The following is a 20,365-nucleotide window of genomic DNA, read 5'->3' on the forward strand; positions in this document are numbered from 1 at the left end:
CATGGCACATGGATACATATGTAACAAACCTGCACATTGTGCACATGTACCCTAAAACCCTAAAGTATAATAAAAAAAAAGAAAAAAATGAGATAATGTATATATATAAAAAAAGCAATGATTATTACATAAAAAATGTAAAAATAGAAAATTGAATGAAAAGGTAGAAATCTGCAATTCTATTTTCCCAAACCAATACCTGTGTTACCAATGATAAAACTGTTATCAATTTCTTTCTGATTTTCATAGAAGTTAAAATCCATATAATATATTATTTTGTGCAACTTGCTTTTTTGTTTGTTCATGTATCAGCAGGCCATCAACTTCTCCTCATGTCAATTTACATGGCTTCCTTCATTCTTTCCAAAGGCTGAAATGTATTCAGTTACAATCTGAACCAAAAAATTGCTAAGTTCCTCCTACAGTGAATGCCATTAAGTTTTGGTACTTCATAATTTCAAAATTAAAAATTCTGCAATTTTTATCATATAAAACTCTATGCTTACATTAATCTATTTCTACATGCTATATTCTTAAAATTAGAATTTCTAGTTAATCAAGTAGAATTTCTAGTTAATTAAATACATTTGCAAAGTTGATATATACTGTGCGTATTAGTCCATTTTTATGCTGCTCATAAAGACATACCTGAGACTGGGCTATTTACAAAAAAAAAAGAGGTCTATTGGACTTAAAGTTCCATATGGCTGGGGAGGCCTCACAATCATGGCAGAAGGTGAAAGGCAAGGAGGAGCAAGTCACGTTTTACATGGATGGTGGCAGGCAAAGAGAGAGAGCTTTTGCAGGGAAATTCCCCCTATAATACCATCATATCTCATGAGACTTATTCGCTATCATGAGAACAGCACTGGGAAACCCTTGTCCCCATGATTCAATTACCCCCCACCAGGTCCCTCCCACAACAGGTGGGAATTCAAGATGAGATTTAGGTGGAGACACAACCAAACCATATCATTCCACCCCTGGCTCCTACCAAATCTCATGTCCTCACATTTCAAAACAAATCATGCCTTCCCAGCAGTCCCCAAAAGTCTTAACTCATTTCAGCATTAACTCAAAAGTCCACAGTCCAAAGTCTTATCTATGACAAGGCACGTCCCTTCTACCTGCGAGCCTGTACAATCAAAACAAGTTAGTTACTTCCTAGATACAATGGGTGTAAAAACATTGGGTAAATATAGCCATTCCAAATGGGAGCAACTGGCCAAAATAAAGGGGCTACAGTCCCCATGCAAGTCCGAAATCCAGCAAGGCAGTCAAATCTTAAAGCTCCAAAATGATCTCCTTTGACTCCATGTCTCATATCCAGGTTATGCTGATCCAAGAGATGGGTTCCCATGGTCTTGTGCTGTTCTGTCCCTGTGACATTGCAGGGTACATCCTCCCTCCTAGCTGCTTTCACTGGCTGGGATTGAGTGTCGGCAGCTTTTCCAGTGGATCTACCATTCTGGGTTCTGGAGGAATGTTGGCCCTTTTCTCACAGCTCCACTAGGTGATGCCCCAGTAAGGACTCTGTGTGGGGGCTCCAACACACAGTCCCTTCTGCACTGACCTAGCAGAGGTTCTCCATGAGGGCCCTGCCCCTACAGCAAACATCTGCCTAGGCATCCAGGCATTTCCATACATCCTCCAAAATCCAGGTAGTGGATCCCAAACCTCAATTCTTGACTTCTGTGCACTTGCAGGCTCAATATCACATGGAAGCTTCCAAGCTTACGGACTTGCACCCTCTCAAGTCATGACCTGAGCTCTATGTTGGCCCTGTTCAGCCACAGCTGGAGTGATTGGGACACAGGACACCAAGAACCTAGGCTGTACACAGCATGGGGACCCTGGGCTTGGCACACAAAACCACTTTTTCCTTTGAGGCCTAGGCCTGTGATGGTAGGGGCTGCTGTGAAGACCTCTGACATGACCTGGAGACATTTTCTCCATTGTCTTGGGGATTCGTCTTCAGCTTCTCTTTATGTATGCAAATATCTGCAGCTGGTTTGAATTTCCGCTCAGAAAATGGGATTTTCTTTTCTATCGAATTGTCAGTCTGCAAACTTCCTGAACTTTTATGATTTGCTTCCTTTATAAAACTGAATGCCTTTAACAGCACCCGAGTCACCTCTTGAATGCTTTGCTGCTTAGAAATTTCTTCCACCAGATACCCTAAATCATATCTCTCAAGTTCATGTTCCACAAATCTCTAGCGCAAGGGCAGAATGCCACCCATCTCTTTGCTAAAACATAACAAAAGTCACCTTTGCTCCAGTTCCCAACAAGTTTATCATTTCCATCTGAGACCAGCTCAGTCTGGATTTCATTGTTTATATCATTATCAGCATTTTGGTCAAAGCAATTCAGTAAGTTTCTAGGTAGTTCCAAACTTTCCCACATTTTCCTGTCTTCTTCTGAGCCCTCCAAACTCTTCCAACCTTTGCCTGTTACCCAGTTCCAAAGTAACTTCCACATTTTATTGTATCTTTTAAGCAGCACCTTGCTCCTGATACCTATTTACTGTATTAGTACAGTTCCACGCGGCTGGGGAAGCCTCACAATCATGGTGGAAGGTGACATGCAAAGAGGAGCAAGCTACATCTTATATGGCTGGTGGGAGGCAAAGAAAGCAAGCTTGTGCAGGGAAATTCTCCCATAGAATACCATCAGATCTCATGAGACTTATTCACTATCATGAGAACAGTACTGGGAGATTTGCACCCATGATTCAATTACCTCCAACTGGGTACTTCCCACAACATGTGGGAATTCAAGATGAAATTTGAGTGGGGACACAGCCAAACCATGTTACTGTCCAAATAGCTTTCAAAAAGGGTCCCCCAATCTACATGGAGGTTTTTAAGTGTAAGTTATTATCTTAAAAACCTGTAAGCACATTCTTTGTCTTAAGAGGACAATGGTAACAAAAATGTATAAACTGAAATCACCTTTTACCTATTATGTATATATGGATGGAATTGTTTAGCAAACATGTATAAATAAAAAATAATTTTGCTTTTTCTGTGTAACTCTTTAAAAATTGAATTTTAAAAGGAAAAATGTGTTAAGGTCTGTGAAGGGTGAATTGTGTTCCCCTTAAATTTATACGTTGAAACCCTAACCATCAGAACCTCAGAATGTGACTATATTTTGACACAGGACCATTAAAGAGGTAATCAAGTTAAAATGAGGTAATTAGGGTAAGCCCTAATTCCATTTGACTGCTGTCCTTATAAAAAGAGGAGATCTGGACACACAAAGGTACCTAGAGATGTACACACAGAGGAATGTTGTTTAAATCACCCATTCTGTACTATTTTGATATGTAAGACCTAGCAAATTAACACAAGATTTGAAATGACTAAAACAGCATGAGAGAAATTTCTGAAGTTTTACATCTTAAAGTTCTATAGCAAAGACTTATTTTCACATTTTCAGGGTAGTAAATTTTTGAAAGAATTGTTGAGCTTTGTCAGGCAGCCAGCTTTCAGCTGATGAATAAAAGTCAGCAAATCACTTGGAAATACAATCCATTGATGATTACATTCTAAAATTGTAATTTTCTAGAGTATGAGACAATGTCAGGTGAAGTGAAGTTAGTGTCTCAGTGATCTCTGAGGCATTCAACAACCCAGCCTCAGAATCTGCATTTATCCACTCTCTAACCCTCCTTTTAAAAAAGATCACAATGCTTACCTGCTTCTGTGTAGCTTTCATAGCCACCCACATCCACAGCCCCGCCACCACCTCTGCTTCTACTACCTCCTCATTAATGTTGAGCTTGGCTATGTGGCATGATTTTAGCCAACTGAATTTTGGCAGACACACACCCCAAGAAAATACAAGCTTTTAGAGGCACCTCACATTTTTGTTCTCTGTCTTTTCTCCCTCTGCCATGAAAACCTTCTGTCTCAGGTAGATGATGCTCCTTTAGACTGAGGTTAGGAATGAGATCACACAGGGAGCATTTCTAAGGGGGCAGACCCACAGCTGTAAGCTGGGCTCATGCCTGTAGTCCCAAGACTTTAGGAGGTCAAAGCAGACAGATGGTGTGAGATAAAGATTTTGAGACCAGCCTGGGCAACATGGTGAAACCCCGTCTCTACAAAAAATAAAAACAATTAGCCAGACATGGTAGCTCATTCCTATACTCGGAGCTACTTGGGAAGCTGAAGCAGGAGGATCACTTGAGCCCAGGAAGTTGAGGCTGCAGTGAGCCTAGATCATGCCACTGCACTCCAGCCTGGGTGGCAAGAGTGAGACCCTGTCTCAAAAAAAAAAAAAAAAAAAGAAAGAAAAGAAATAAATGTACACTAGATTTTCAGTTGCTAAGATTTTGAGATTGTTATTGCAGCAAGGCTAATTAATAAAACAAACTTAATAGATTAAGTGATTTGTTCTAACATAAGAAATTAAATCATAATATTTAATAAGTTAGTAAAAGTGTATAAATCACTAGGGAAAGTGAAGAATACAAAGATGATTAAAGTTGTCTTCAACTAAGAAGTCGAATAAATAACTAGGTAGAAATCAAATGTGAGTAAATCAAGTGCTATCGTAGCTAAAACTTTATTAGGGGAACAAAATAAGGAGAATACATTAATACCAATTTTGGAAATTATCTTAAAATATCTTGTTTGAAAGTAAAACAAATAAATTAATTTCTAATCAAGGTATATTGTCTAAGGATTAATATTTAACAGTATGATTTAAGATTCTCAGGCTTAGAATTCAATATACAGCACCAATATCACTGTTTCTTTAAGGAGAACCAATTACCCTACCAGAGGACCCAGAATTGGAAGATGCTGTTCTGGGTAGTTTGCCTGTATTATTTTTTAATCCATATTACACTCCTATAAGGTAGGTAATATCATCCTTATATAACAGAATGTAAAAGTGAAGTCCAACTTTATCTATGATAATCTGCCATAATTGGTGAAGCAAGAATGATATTTATCTAGCATCAAAATATACTCTTACAATAGCCACAGTATATTTCACTATAGAGGATTAGAGAATCTTGCCTAAGGAAATCCTAACATATATTTGATTGCCCTTTGTTTAGCTCTGAGCTCCATCAGAACAAACATCTGCAGAACTGTGATTTTGGTCACTTTGTACCTCCTCTTGTATGTCTTCTTTTCTGATTCTGATAATCCTTGCTCCTCTAACTAGAGTTTGTCTATATTGTTCCCTCTAAATGCAGCATTGCTCTCAATATCTTCTAAACAAATGCAGTGTCAAGTGTATCTCTTTATTCAATCTTTATAATTCATATTAAATTCTTTTTGGAAACAGGATAAAACTTGATGTATGGTACACAGATGAGAGATAGATAAATGACAGATAGATAATAAACAAATAAATTTCTAATGATTGATAGATTAGATGAAAGTGCACTAGTACCAAATTTTTTATTATAACTACCTCCTGTACATATTTATTATATCATTGTTGGCTTCATAACTGAAGAATGATGATGGCAAATCACAGTAAATTATGACATTTTTAACAGCAGGGACCTGTTTTTGATCATCTTAACATATTTTATCACCCAGGCAAAAGATTATCTACCACATGTATAGCATTGTAATAAAGACAGGCTATATAAAGACAAGTAAGATATGAAAACTGTGCTGACAAATGACCTGGAGATCTAGCTCTACAATATACAGCTCAATGGATAATATCTGCTTAGGTATACAATGAAAGTAAAAGAGAAAGGAGAGTTTTCCTTTCAATGACTATCTTCCTTTTGTCTATACAAATATTATTTTTATAACTTTATATTCTATTATTTTAAAAATGTCCAAAACTGTTTAGGTTTCAGTCATCACTGAACCTAAAGTAAAACTCCCAATAGTAATTTGTTAAACTGACATTGGTAGAAGTGGAAATTAGTACAACTCATTGACAATAACTGCTAAAGCTGAATGTACACTTAGCCTCTGACCCAGGAGTTCTGCTCATAATATAAGAGAAATGAGTATAATTTTCTAGGAATACACAAGTACAACAATGTTTATAGAAGGACTATTCATCATAATCTCACTGGAAATAACAAAAATGCCTTCCAACTGTAAAATGGACAAATAAATGATAGCATATTCACAGCAGTGGACTTAAGAAACTACAAGATGTATGTACATGAATAAATCTTCCAAATGAAACATTGAGCTAAAGGAGCTAGAAACAAAAAAATACCTTCTCTATGATTTTATTCATATAAAATTTAAAAATAGACAAAATTAATCTGTTGTTAGAAGTCAGGGTAGCAGTTATCACTGGGGAAATAAGTGTTTGGATGGGGGGATGAGAAGACTTCTGGGGTGCTGGGAAAGTTGTTTCTCATCTGCTTTCTGGTAACATGGATGTGTTCATTTTGTGAACATTTATGGAGCTCTACCCTTATGCTTTGTGATTTTTAAATCTATGCTATACAGCAATACTTAATTTGATAAATAAATGAATTTTTGTCTAATGCTATAAAATTTGTTGCAGAGAAACCAGAGAAAATGATAATAGGAGAATAAGTCACAGAAGAAAATGCAAAAATAATAACTCAGATATTACAATATATAAAAAGCTGTTATGTGTGTCTACTGTGGTAGAAGTAAATGGGAATATGTGTGGCAACACAGAACAATAGTCAATAGATACAGGAATAGATTTCTGCAGGCTACTGTGGCATTTTCTCTGAGAACTTTAAAGAACTTACACACCATCAGCAGTACAGAAAGGCTTGAAAGTGCAGATTGAGAACACTGTACCCGACTGCCTTGAGCATGCTTAGCCACTTCTAATCACTGACACTAGGCACAGCTGGGTCTGGGTAGCACTCTGATAAGATGCTTAAATTACAGGAATCAAGCAGCTTACTTTACAAGATTCCTTCACTCCTGAGATGTCGGCTTCTGTAGCAGTAGGTTTCCTTTGTACTCAGAAGACAGACAAAGGTGGCTATTTGGCTATTTTCTCTTAAATTGAGTCCTAACCCATAGAAATGAGGCTAAAAAAAGTGGCTGACAAGACTTTGCAAATTATATGAATTAGATTAATAATGCAGCAACATGGATTACATAATTGAATGGGATCATGTGGAATGTTCTCTCAGAATGTGGTTCTCTCTGAATGTGGGTCTCAGAATGTGCAGTCTCTAGAATATGGGTCTGCAACCTCCTGAAAGACCTAGAGCCTCTGACTTCTGCATATTTCTATACATTGCATAAGTTTTCAGATCTTTGATAAGATTAACAGGCAATCCTTGAAAACTCACCTTTGTAACTAAGAGGCTATGACTCAGAGATTTTGCTTTAATTTTCTCTTTAGGGTTGCTCTGTCTTTTGCTTCCTGAAATCTCCCATGCATTCAGAAAACAGTACAGGAACAAAAAAGAAATACTAATGAGGTATACTTCTCAAAGGATAGGGATGGAAAATGTGTTGTGTACCTGTGATGTACTCAGAAACACATAAATCCTATAACTAAATAATTTAACATGTGAGTGAAGTCAGAAACAGTCTTAATACATTCATGAGAGTCACACATAAAAATGAGGAACAATGCTGGGATTTTCTTCCCAAATACGTCAAAAAGCAACCCATTCCTATTTTTACCACTCCACACTGCCACCCAAAGGAAGTTTTATCACTGCGTGGTACTCACACTGATGTTCCCAGGAACAGAAAATTAAATTAGAGCCCATTTAAAACTGCCAAAACTAGTGCAGCAAATCATCCACTTAGTAAAAAGGCACATATGCCTTCTGATCAAGAAAAGGATATATTTACGACAGAATATCTATACTCACAAAATATGTGCCTCTTACTTTTTTATTCAGAAATTCATTTGAACATAAGCTGCTATGTTGATATGTAGGCAGTTGCATTCTTCTGATTAATTGTATATATCTTGCATGAAATCGATTTCTTTGTTTTGATGACAATTTTATTTAAAAGGAAACATATATGAGCTTCAACTACTACGTTTTTTTTTTTTTTTTTTTTTTTTTTTTTTTAATAGAACAAGTCCTGTTTGGCAAATAGGAACAAACAGGCTCTATTAATACCTCAACTCTAGGAAGTCACTCCTAAGTCACAGAAAAGCTGCACGAAAGCAGTAGGTACCCAAGTTGAGGCTGAGTTCCTACCTTCAACAAAGCTGCCATTTAAAGATCCTGTATGATCCAGCCTGCAGAATTTAGGTCAGCACTGCTATTTCCTAGCCTTCTCCTACTGTTAGACTCACATAGTACTGAAAACAGCTCTGCCTTTTTATTTAAACTTAAAAAGACCAAGCATGTGATGAGAAATCACAGTCTTAGAGGAAAGGTAATGCAAAACTATTTGTTTTAAGAAAATTGCAGAGATTAATTAAATTAGTGTGGATGAATAGTGCTCTCATTGATTTGCTGTTAGGGGTGTGTGTTTGTGTGTGTGTGTGTGTGTGTGTGTGTGTGTGTGTGTGCATCTGTCTATATGGCATATACAGGTAAGCAATGATTCCAGACAACAATAAAATAATAACTGTTACCATTTATTGTGTACTGCATACCAAGTCTATGACAAACATAGATTTTATGTCATTCAGATTTGGGCATGAAGATTAACTATTCCTGCAAGCTCTTTGGTTATGGGTAATTTTCTCAATTTCCATGAGATTTAATTTACTCTTTCTTAACATAGGCATAATAATACACTTCTTGGGTGGTTATTGCAAGGTAAGCGAAGAGCTCACCTTACACAAATTATTTACCTGTTTTCTGGCCCTTTTCTTATTTTATAATGGTTATTTGTGTTATTTTTGTTTCCCTGCTGTAGTACACTTTTTCTGAAGTAAAGACTGTGAGGATTTTTTTCATTTTTCTTTCTCAACAGCTTGTGATTTACCTGGTATATATTTATTGAAGAAAACAGAAGAGACAAAGTCTTCTGATTTAATTGTTGCTACTAAAGAACATTCACAAGGTGACAATGGACTCTGAACAGACTTTAATGTTCTATCCAGTAAACTAGAAGCATGAACATGAAGAATACCTCATCAGTAACCTTTTTTTTCAGATACGTTGTCAGGATAACATGAAATAATGTTTGTAAAATGCTTATCTCAGTGTCTGGTGTACCGCAGGCCCTTAACAAATGGATTTGCTTTTCTCTCTCTCATGAGAAGGCTCCATGCCCATCTCCCCATTGGTGCTTTTACTTTTATTTTTCCATGTGACATAAAAGTCAGTCCCTCTCTCTAAAGCAAACCTTATCCCAGCTTCCCAAAGAGAAGTTGTGAGAAGCTGCCTATTTATCTGAACTCCTACACCATTTATCTCCATAACGTGGACTGAGCATATGTGTGGCAGGTGGTTGATACTTGGCTCTCTGTCCTAGCCTGCTTGCTGTACACCTTTGGATAATTTATCTGTTTCTCTCTAACTCAATCTGATTTTTCCTGCTTTTTGATGCAGTCTAAAATTTTACAAGTCTTAGGGTGCCTGTGTTATTCATTTTTTCATATGCACTAATTTTATTTCTAATTATCTGCTTCTTAATCGTCAGATTCTGGGTCATACTTACTTAAATGTGCCCTTCACAATGCCAAACTGATTGATACTTAAAAAATACTACTGATTGATTCAATGGGAAGAGCAGCTCTAACTAAGTGTGACTTGGTGAGAAGTTCATCAACTCTACGGGTGGCCTTGAAATTAGATTGAGGTGCTGGTCCCAACATCATGGATAACCTCAAAATGGGGGTCGTAACATCAGAACAAAGATCTTGGAGCCCAGAGAAACTCAGGCATAGAGAGTGTAGGGCAGCTCTTTAGAGTCCTCATTCTGGGACTTCTGTGGAAAATAAGAAGGCTAAGTCTTTTGAGATATTTGGAAACTAGTCTTTAAGAACAGGTTTGCCTCAGCATTTCACAAGCTTCATGACTTTGCTCAAGTCACATCACTTCCCTAAAATTCGATTTCCACACACATAAAATGTCATAATATGTCTTTCTTCAGCAAAGATCGAAAAAGAAAATATACAGAAAACACACATGAAAACTGTAAATCACAAAATACAAACTATAAACTTAAGCAGTTACATGATTTTCCAGCCAAGGTCTAGCATCTACATAAAATATGAGTACTGAAAATACCACTAGGCTAAAGGGTTGCAACTCCAGTAATAATGATGTTAATGTTACCAGATAAAAATTAACTTTGCAGTCAAAGTGCTTAATAAAACATGTATACTATATAATAAATATTTTAGAGTGAAAATAATTCACCATACAATTTTAAAGAAAAAACCCTGTAACATGCTTAATAGTTCGCAGCCGACATTGTAAAATTGGAATTCAGTGTTCGCTAACGGTAATTATGTGAAAACTAACTAAATTAACTGTGTTATACATTTTCATGCTTGAGAGAAAGTCATGAGGACATTATTTACTTCCCTTCAAGGTGAAGTTTTCGTGGGATCTAAATGAACACACATACATTCACATGAGAATATGCACACACACATACACACAGAAACACAGAAAAGCTAAAGCAGACAACTTCAGATTTATAGACTTTTTAACCTTGCAGATAACAATGTGGTCAAAGTTCTCAAAAGCAGCCTTTGTCTTGTTTTAGGTAATGAAATCTCAGGCACTGAAAAAATTCTCATGATTAAGGAAGACCTGGGCATGAGTTGGGCTCTGCCTCAGTAATGCTTACAGCATGAGGTGGAGGCCAAGACTGAGTGAAATTTGAATTTAACACCCAGAAACTATCCCTGTTGTTAAAGAGTAGCTGGGCATCACTTATTGGATGAAAAGCCCAGCTGGAGCACCAGTTTTTGTCCATCTTCATGGAAAGGAAGTGCAATCCAGTAAGCAGAGCCTGTTATCAGAATCTTCTAGGCCCAAATTCAGGGAGAATAATAATTCCAGGTGTTCAATTCATTTAAAATATTCCATTCAACGGGTATTTATTACATGCTTACAATGGATAAAGGATGAGGAAATACAGATATAGCCTTGCTGTTATGGAGCTTACAGTCCAGTAGGAGAAATGAATATTATTTTCATAATCACACAAATAAGTGTATAAATGAAAAATGGGGTAATTGTTATAAAAAGAAGTAAATACTTTTAAGACAATTTATAGGCAAGAAATTAGACCTTGTGTGTGTGTATGGGGAAGGGGTCAGATAGACTTCCCTGAGGAAATTATTTATTTAATTAATAAGGGTGAAAAAAGGTTGAATGTTATTACAAACAACCCCGATTAATAATGGCTAAGCCTACACAATTCTAAGAGGGACATCCCTTGTTGAGAAGCATTATTTTGGGGCAGCAGTCCTCCATAAAGCCTCCCTGGCAGCCATGCTTCTTCAATCTACTCCCTCTGCTACCTTCCATAGTGGCACCCACAAAAGGGACAGGGAGAGGCCGTAGGAAACACACACACACACACACACACACACACTATGAGTTGCCTCTGCCCAAGAGGGGCATTGGGTAATTCAGATATAACTGAATTTAGCATTAAATGTGTTTTAACCTTATTACCTCAGGATAGCTATGATGAAGCCATACAGAAAACAGAAGAAACCAGAGGGGCCAGTGTTATTACTCAATGTAAGACTACTTGAGGGGAGCACCTGAGACAGATAAGTGGCAGAGGGAGAATGTGGAACTGTGGGCAAGTGCGTTTATTATAATTTCCAGGGGAAAGAATAGCCAAGACAGGGTAAACGGGCTTTTGGTTGGTTAGCTATGTTTGAAAGTAGTGACCTCATGAAATTCATGGTCACTGTGACTGTTAAAGCATAAAATTTAGGGCTGTCTAATGTCTCCAGAAGTTTTCGGGTGAAGCAGGGTTTACTTGAGAAGAGCTAGTAACCATTTTGTAGATTTTAAAGCATTAGTTTGCAGGAACCAATTATGGTTAATACAAATGATAATAACTCCAAGATATATATGTCTAACACTGATTATTTCACTCAGCTCCAGGCTAATGGATTCACATTTCTTTAAGACAATAACAGACATTGAAAAAAGTAAAATAGTCAGAAATAGCTCTTGATTCTTACCAGTCACCTTAATCTATTTCTTTCCTATTCTGTTCTATATTAGTATGTATCATCCATATACACCTCTTGTTTAAGCCTAAAACATAAGTATTTGCTTTGATTTTTCCCTTTTTCTCACCCACCATAGCTAATTTACCAGTAAGTGGTATCAGATCTACCTCAAAATATGTCTCAAACCCATTTGCTCCATTTTATTCTGAAAGTCTTCACTGCTATTATTCTACTTCATATCACTGGTCCCAGCAACATTACTTGTTTGCCTCAGATTACAGCTGAAATTAAATTGAAACTCATTGATGTGGTGTACAAAGCTCTACACATTCTAGTCCTTGCCTACTTCTCCAACTTCATCATCCTCACTAGGTCACGATGCACCATCCTCTCTGGCCATTTCTGTGCCTTGAACATTCAATCCCTCTCCCTCTGAAGGGTTTTTGCATTTGCTGTGCTCTCTGACTGGAAATGCTTTCTTTCCCCCAACACTCATTATTTGGCTTGGTATTTCCATCGAAATATCAGAGCGATTTCCTGTAACTAACCTAGCGATGATAAGCCCCACTCCCATATCTATCACTACAGTTACTGTCTACAATACAGTTACTTGAATTCACTACAGTACAGTTACTTGAATTCCCTGTAAAAAGACACTGAGACTGAGATAATGATTTGTATGCAGGTAATTTACCCAGTAGCTATCTCAAGAAGAAAGAAGAAAAAAGAAAGAAGAAAGAAGAAAGAAGGAGGAGGAGGAGGAGAAAGAGGAGGAGGAGGAGGGAGGAGGAGAGGAAGAGGAAGAAAGAAGAAAAAAGAAAGAAGGAGGAGGAGGGGGAGGAGGAGGAGAGGGAGGAAGAGGAGGAGGGGAGGAAGTGGAGGAGGGGAGGAGGGGAAGGAGGAGGAGGAGGATGGAGAGGATGGAGAGGAGGAGGAGAAATAAATAAGGAAACGGAGGGGGAGATAGAGAAAAAAGAAAAGCTGTCAAATGTGTTTTACTGAGTCGATAGCATCTGGGGCTCATGGGATTTAATTCCTCTGGAAATTCCTGGAGAAACAGTGTAGTATAAGCCTCACGAATTTTTTGTGTGCAAGAAAGGTTGGACATTTATCTCCAAACTTCCATCCATCAAAAGTTGAGGGTTTTCCTATGGATATTAATTCTCCTGTTTTACCTGTATCCTGGTGAAAGACCTCCCTGGTTTTTAAGAAAGCCCTGAGTTGGGGGGAAAAAAAGCAGAGAAACAAAAATCTTATTCAGATATGCTGGTGTCATATCTGAGAACTGTCCATCAAACTTGATGCTGAATTCACAGGTAAGCTGAAGGAAAGGTGATGCAAATCAGCAAAAGTGTTGACCACATTATCACTATGACTACTTAAAACTTTTTTTGGTAAATCATAGGAAGTATGGACAATGAAAGGGGGACTAGTGACATGATCTGATTCATATATTTTTTTGTTTTTGTTTGTTTGTTTGTTTATTATACTTTAAGTTCTAGGGTACATGTGCACAATGTGCAGGTTTGTTACATTTGTATACATGTGCCATGCTGCTGGCTGCACTCATTAATTCGTCATTTACATTCAGTATATCTCCTAATGCTATCCCTCCCCTTCCCCAACCCCATGACAGGCCCCTGTGTGTGATGTTCCCCGCCCTGTGTCCAAGTGCTCTCATTGTTCAATTCCCACCTATGAGTGAGAACATGTGGTGTTTGGTTTTCTGTCCTTGTCACAGTTTGCTCAGAATGATGGTTTCTAGCTTTATCCATGTCCCTACAAAGGACATGAACTCAGATATGATCTGATATTTAAAAATGATCGAACCTAATTTGGATTAATTAAAATTTTAATTCATAACATAATCTTGCTTGGTTACCTGCATGACCTACTTTCATCTAGTTATTTAATGACTTCTTTGTAATAATATTATAAATAACCACAAATTAACCATTCAAAATAAGAGTTAAAATTTTGACAAAACCATGGACTCCACCACCAATTTATGTTCCATACTCTCAACCCCTATGCAGATATGCGCTCTCACGAATCCAGTGTTTTTAACTACTCCCTGTCCTCTGCCATCTCTATGAACTCCTAAAATGTATGTATACATTTTAGATTCATTGTTTTTACCCATATAGAAGTTATATTGTGATTGAAATACTTTGAAACTTGTATCTTAATTTAATACCAGATTTTTAAAAGACATCCTTGTCACTATAGATCTTTTTTCCCGATAGCTATATAATATTTCATTTTGTGAATATAACATCCATTATCCTTTCGAGGGTCATTTGAGTGCTTAAAGCATTTTACTGTTGTGCACAGTTCTGCAACATACATCCTTACATTCCTATTTCCTGTTAATTATGTGCAAGAGTTCCTCCTGAGCCTATACCTAAGAGTGAAACTGCTGAGTTACAAGATACGCGATATTTAATTTTAAGAGGTAATGCCAAACTATTTTCCAATATGGTTGCACCAGTTTATACTTCTCACAGCAATGTTTGAAAAATCTTGTAGGTCCACATTTGCTCCGACTCTTAAGCTACCTGTAGATTAATTTAAAAAGTCTCATCAATGCTTTCTAATCTTATTTCTAATCTGTTTTTATCTGAAGTTTTAAACTATATCCACCTATATTTTCTGTAAGTGTTAAAAATGTATTATGTGATATTGAAGTTATTTGTTCTTCTGGTGTTTATCTTTTCAAATAGTTGATGAATTAGATCTAATTTTGTCTTCTTCCATATTTATTATCACTTTTGCCAGTTTCATTTATTTTTTATTTTTTTTATTTTTTTGACTGGCAAAGCTATGCCAACCTTATCCAGAAAAACTATCTGTCTGTACTGTAAGTCTTGTTGGTGCATGGAGAACTGATTTAGCCATTTCATTTTATCCTCTACTGCCAAGAAGGAACATAGAACGTTGGCAGCACAGATTTTATCTAATTGCAGATCCCTAAAATTATTAAGGGATTCCACTTTGTCTCCATCAGTTTAGAATTAACTCAAGTAAGAGAGGAGAGGGTAAGAAACCCATACCAGCCTCTGGATTGCTAAACTCCTTCCTTCAGATCTAATGATCTTTCTCTAGTCTCTGGTCTAGTATAGTTTGGGAAAGAACTCCTTGTGTGTGATCATGTTTGTTTGCTTGTTTTTCTCAAATCTTGTTGTCTTTTTTTTTTTTTCCATAATTTTTTTTTATTATACTTTAGGGTTTTAGGGTACATGTGCACAATGTGCAGGTTTGTTACATATGTATCCATGTGCCATGTTGATTTCCTGCACCCATTAACTCGTCATTTAGCATTAGGTGTATCTCCTAATGCTGTCCCTCCCCCCTCCCCCAACCCCACAACAGTCCCCGGAGTGTGATGTTCCCCTTCCTGTGTCCATGAGTTCTCATTGTTCAATTCCCACCTATGAGTGAGAACATGCAGTGTTTGGTTTTTTGTCCTTGCGATAGTTTACTGAGAATGATGTTTTCCAGTTTCATCCATGTCCCTACAAAGGACACGAATTCATCATTTTTTATGGCTGCATAGTATTCCATGGTGTATATGTGCCACATTTTCTTAATCCAGTCTATCGTTGTTGGACATTTGGGTTGGTTCCAACTCTTTGCTATTGTGAATAGTGCCACAATAAACATACATGTCCATTACTCTCAGCACCTAGAAGAGTGCTTGGAACACAGAAAGAGCTTAATTGCACTTGTTGAGTGAATAAATGATGCAACCACCCTCTGAAATTCTTCCCAGATAACACAAATAAGACTATTTCTGCCCTCATGGCACATTTTCTATTTATTTATCTAACATCACATTTGCCAAGTTATATTGATATCATTTATTGCTGTAAGTATATTCCTCAGGAGATTGTAAAATTATTGATGACAGGGTCAAGTATTTTTTATTTCCCTAGCACCTAATCATTTGTTAATTTGTTGGATAAATATTTCTTGGGGACCTATTATGTGTCAAGCACTTCTCATGTCAAAGGAATGCAGCAGTGAAGAAGCCCAATGATAACTGCCTTGGAGCAAACTGCATTTTCACACGGGGAAGAGAAACCCATATAAGTAGGAAATGTTAAGAGCTACATTTAGGATATGTGTCTCAACTCATCCAATGTCACTTAGAGGGCACTAAATACAGTTTATCAAGCTGCTTAAACTTGAAACAATGGAGGAAATGAGCAATTGGCAGATGCTATGGAGGATATTAAATGAATCTTTCACTAACATTGATAATGGTTATCAATTGACCACTTAAAGAAGGAAATGAGATAGTCAAGGACTAGGAGTAAGATTTTCTAAGAACCAAAGTGTTATAAAAGATAAATAAAAAGTTTTGCCAAGACATATAATAGAAGGTGATTCTTGAGTGGACTTACCAAAGGTCAAAGTATAAAAAGGTGAGGAAAGTAACCTCTCCTTAAAGCAGAGACTTGACCATTAAAGTTAGATAAAAGCATAAGTAAAACAATAAAGTCTAGACAGGAGACAAGATTGGATGTCCAGAATCCTGGAGAGATAACTCTAGAAAAAAGAGAAGATAAATACATTAGGACATAAAGGAAACTAGAACAAAGTATATGAGAAGTGAGGAGCAATGTTAGTAAGTAATACAAATCTGTCATTTCGAAAATTCTGGTGGGGACTCAAATGAAAAATAAATTTGGCTTTGGTGACTTTTATAAAGGTGACATCTTGAAACTATTGCCAGAAGACAAAGTAAGCAAAATACAGTTAATTGGCATAAAACAGCATAGCAAATTTTCAGTCCATCATTGATTTTTCACAGGACTCTGATAACCACAATCTTATTAATTCACAAGTTCTGCCACCAAAATCCAATGACTACTATTGTTACTATGGATTGAAAAAATATTACTGTCTGTTATTAATTATTTTTCAGTACAGTATTTTCTAAAAATGTTTATTTATGGCTGATTATTATCATATCTGCCTAATTCCAAAAGTAAATAATGGTTTTCTGTTAAAAATAATTTACAGTGCAACCAAATAATATTAAAAAGCACAAATATAAGAAATTATAGAAAGTAATAAAAAAATCATTAGATCACAAGTCCTAGACTAGGAGAAGCTATTGAAAATTAGAATTGAGTAGATGGGGGAGCTTAGTACCAACTAAAACTTATTCTAAGAAGAAAAATTACAGAGTCAAACTTAACCTTGAACACTTCTTAAAAATATTCCTGGATGACCAGAACCTGGATTCTATAAGCTCAAAATTTAATATTTATTTTTCTCTTCCCTAGCTCTCATTTTCTTAAACACCTTAGCTGAAAAACTTTTCCTGTACTCCATCTTGGCCACTATTCACATTAATATTATACAAACTCTAAAAGCTACTTATCAGCTATCCCCTTTCCAGCCACTTTCCCTAATGCTCCCACCACTCATACCCTCACTTCCTACCTTAACCGATTACATTCTGCAATCCCTTCAGTAATCATTATAGTAGAATAAATACTTATTCTATCCGTTTATTTCCAACTATTGTATCTATGTGTGTATGTGTAGAGTTTGCCTGGGGATATAGAATTGGGACGTATGTACAGTATTAATGTTGCCACTATGACCATAACATGTAAACTGACCATGTGCCTATTTAATTAAGTCCTGCTGTTAATTCCTAGGATTTTCCATAGTTAACTTTATTTTCTCTTTTGACTTCTAACCATTCAAATTATTTCTCTTTTCTAATAACTAGATTACCTTAGGTCTCTCAGACATTTTATTTTTCCCTTCCCCAGACAAATCATTTGCATAGTTGATGGTTTAAATAAATTTCACCTGACCCCCCCAAAAAGAGAGGCAAGGTAGGAGTGTAATGTAAGAAGCATTTAAAATTAAGAAAATAAGTAGGACAATGCACAGAAACAAGAAGTCTATGATGTATTGAGGAGAGCATTGGCACAGTGAACTTAGGGAATCTACTCCTTTACACAGAGATCTACATTCTCTGATTGTATGGAGAGCTTAGCACTAAGCCACACATATTATCCTTGTCCCATAAAATAAACTGTAGAAGTAACTGATCATTATTATTAGAAATAAGCATCCACTTTACTCAATACAATAAAAGCAATTAAGATATTTGCTAATCCAACATTGCATCCTATCAGATGACAAAAATGCTTGCCTTCAATATTAAGAATATTTATTCTTTAAAATATCCTTAATGATTTAAGAAAATGAGAATCAGAAAAAAAAAGAAACATAAAAGGAATGAGTTGTAGGGTAAAGTGAGTAATAAGAATTGTTATTGCGGATTTTGTAACTATCATTCACCTTCACTGCTATTTAGTTCTTTTCAGATCAAATAATAAACCGGCAAAATCAAAGTTCTATTTATTTATTTATTTATTTATTTATTTATTTATTTATTTATTTATTTTTGACATGGAGTCTCGCCCAGGCTAGAGTGCGGTGGCGCAATCTCGGCTCACTGCAAGCTCCACCTCCTGAGTTGATGCCATTCTCCTGCCTCAGCCTCCTGAGTAGCTGGGACTACAGGTGCCTGCCACCCCACCCAGCAAATTTTTTGTATTTTTTAGTAGAGACGGGGTTTCACTGTGTAAGCTAGGATGGTCTCGACCTCCTGACCTCGTGATCCTCCCGCCTTGGCCTCCCAAAGTGCTGGGATTACAGGCGTGAGCCACCGCGCCTGGCTATTTATTTATTTTTGAGATGGAGTCTCATTCTGTCACCCAGGTTGGGGTACAGTGGCGTGATCTGGATCACTGCAGCCTCCACCTCCTGGGTTCAAGCCATTCTTCTGCTTCAGCCTCCCCACCAGCTGGGACTACGAGCACTCACCACCATGCCCGGCTAATTTTTTTGTATTTTTAGTAGAGACAGGGTTTCATTATATTGGCCAGGCTGGTCTCAAACTCCTGAAATCATGATCCGCCTGCCATGGACTGCAAAAGTGCTGGGATTACAAGCATGAGCCGCCACGTCCAGCCAATTATTTTTTTCTGCTGGTTTTAACTTCAGCTAAAAATTGAACATTTATTTACTTATTATACTCAATCACTGAAGTTTCTGAATTACCAAAGCTACCATGGAGGAATAAAAACATAATCTAAGGAGTTATGAGTATTTTGTCCCTTTGCCCTCTCTCTGCTGTTGATTTTAGAATCTACAAAAACTGAAATTGACATACAAATCAATTATATTTGAAGCGTTCTCTACTAGTGTTACTCAGAAAAAAACTATATCTTCTTCAGTAAACTACTTAAATATTATTCACCAGGAAAGTAAAACAATTCATTTTTCCCATAAAATTACTCTTGATAAAGACTAAACAGTAAAGCATATGCAGTTCATATTCCTAAATAAAATATAAATGTTTTTGAATTTTTATTCTCAAAGTTGCATACTTGGTATTACCTTGCCAGTGCCTCTATCAGTGAGACGATTTATATCTACCAGTTTTCACCTTTAATTCAGAAATCCCTCCTACTCTATATCATGGAGACTGCTCTTTTATAGAATATATTCCTTGGATTATCTGATTTCCTAGGTGACCTGTTGATATGCCTACCTCCAACAGCTACATATTTTCATTGATTATATGTTTAAACCATATGTTCTCATTTTTATTCAGGTATCTTTCTTTTAAAAATAAATCCTGGAGAGTGGATAGGAGGTATAGCAAAATGGCAGAATGGAAGACTCCACTGATCATCCCCCAACAAGGACACCAATTTAACATCTATCTACACAGAAAAAACACCTTCATAATAACCAAAAATCAGGAGAGCACTCATAGTACCTGGTTTTAACTTCATATTGCTGAAAGAGGCATTGAAAACATAGTAAAAACGGTCTTGAATCACCAACACCACACCACTCTTTCCCAAGTCCCAGGCAGCAGCAATCAGGGAGGTGCAGAGAATATCTTAGGGCCCCGGGGGAGGGAGAGCACAGCAATCGTAAGGCATTAAACTCAATGCTGTCCTATTAGAAGAGAAAGAAAAAACATATCAAACTCAGCTAACTCCTACCCACAGAGGGAGCACTTAAAACAGCCTTAGCAAGAGGGGAATCATACCACAAACCTCACCACAGAGGGTTAAATTGTTCTGGGTCTCCAAGTAATAAATTGTAAGGCAGTCTAGGTCATAAGGACTGCAACTCTTAGGTGAGTCCTCTTGCTAAACTAGGACAAGAGACAGTGGACTGTGTGGGGCATACAACCTCCTGAAATACCAGCTGGGTTGGTGAAGGGAATGCTGGAAACACACCTTCCCCA

Source organism: Hylobates moloch, unplaced genomic scaffold (assembly GCF_009828535.3).
Source record: "Hylobates moloch isolate HMO894 unplaced genomic scaffold, HMol_V3 SCAFFOLD_11, whole genome shotgun sequence".
Taxonomy (NCBI): Eukaryota; Metazoa; Chordata; class Mammalia; order Primates; family Hylobatidae; genus Hylobates; species Hylobates moloch.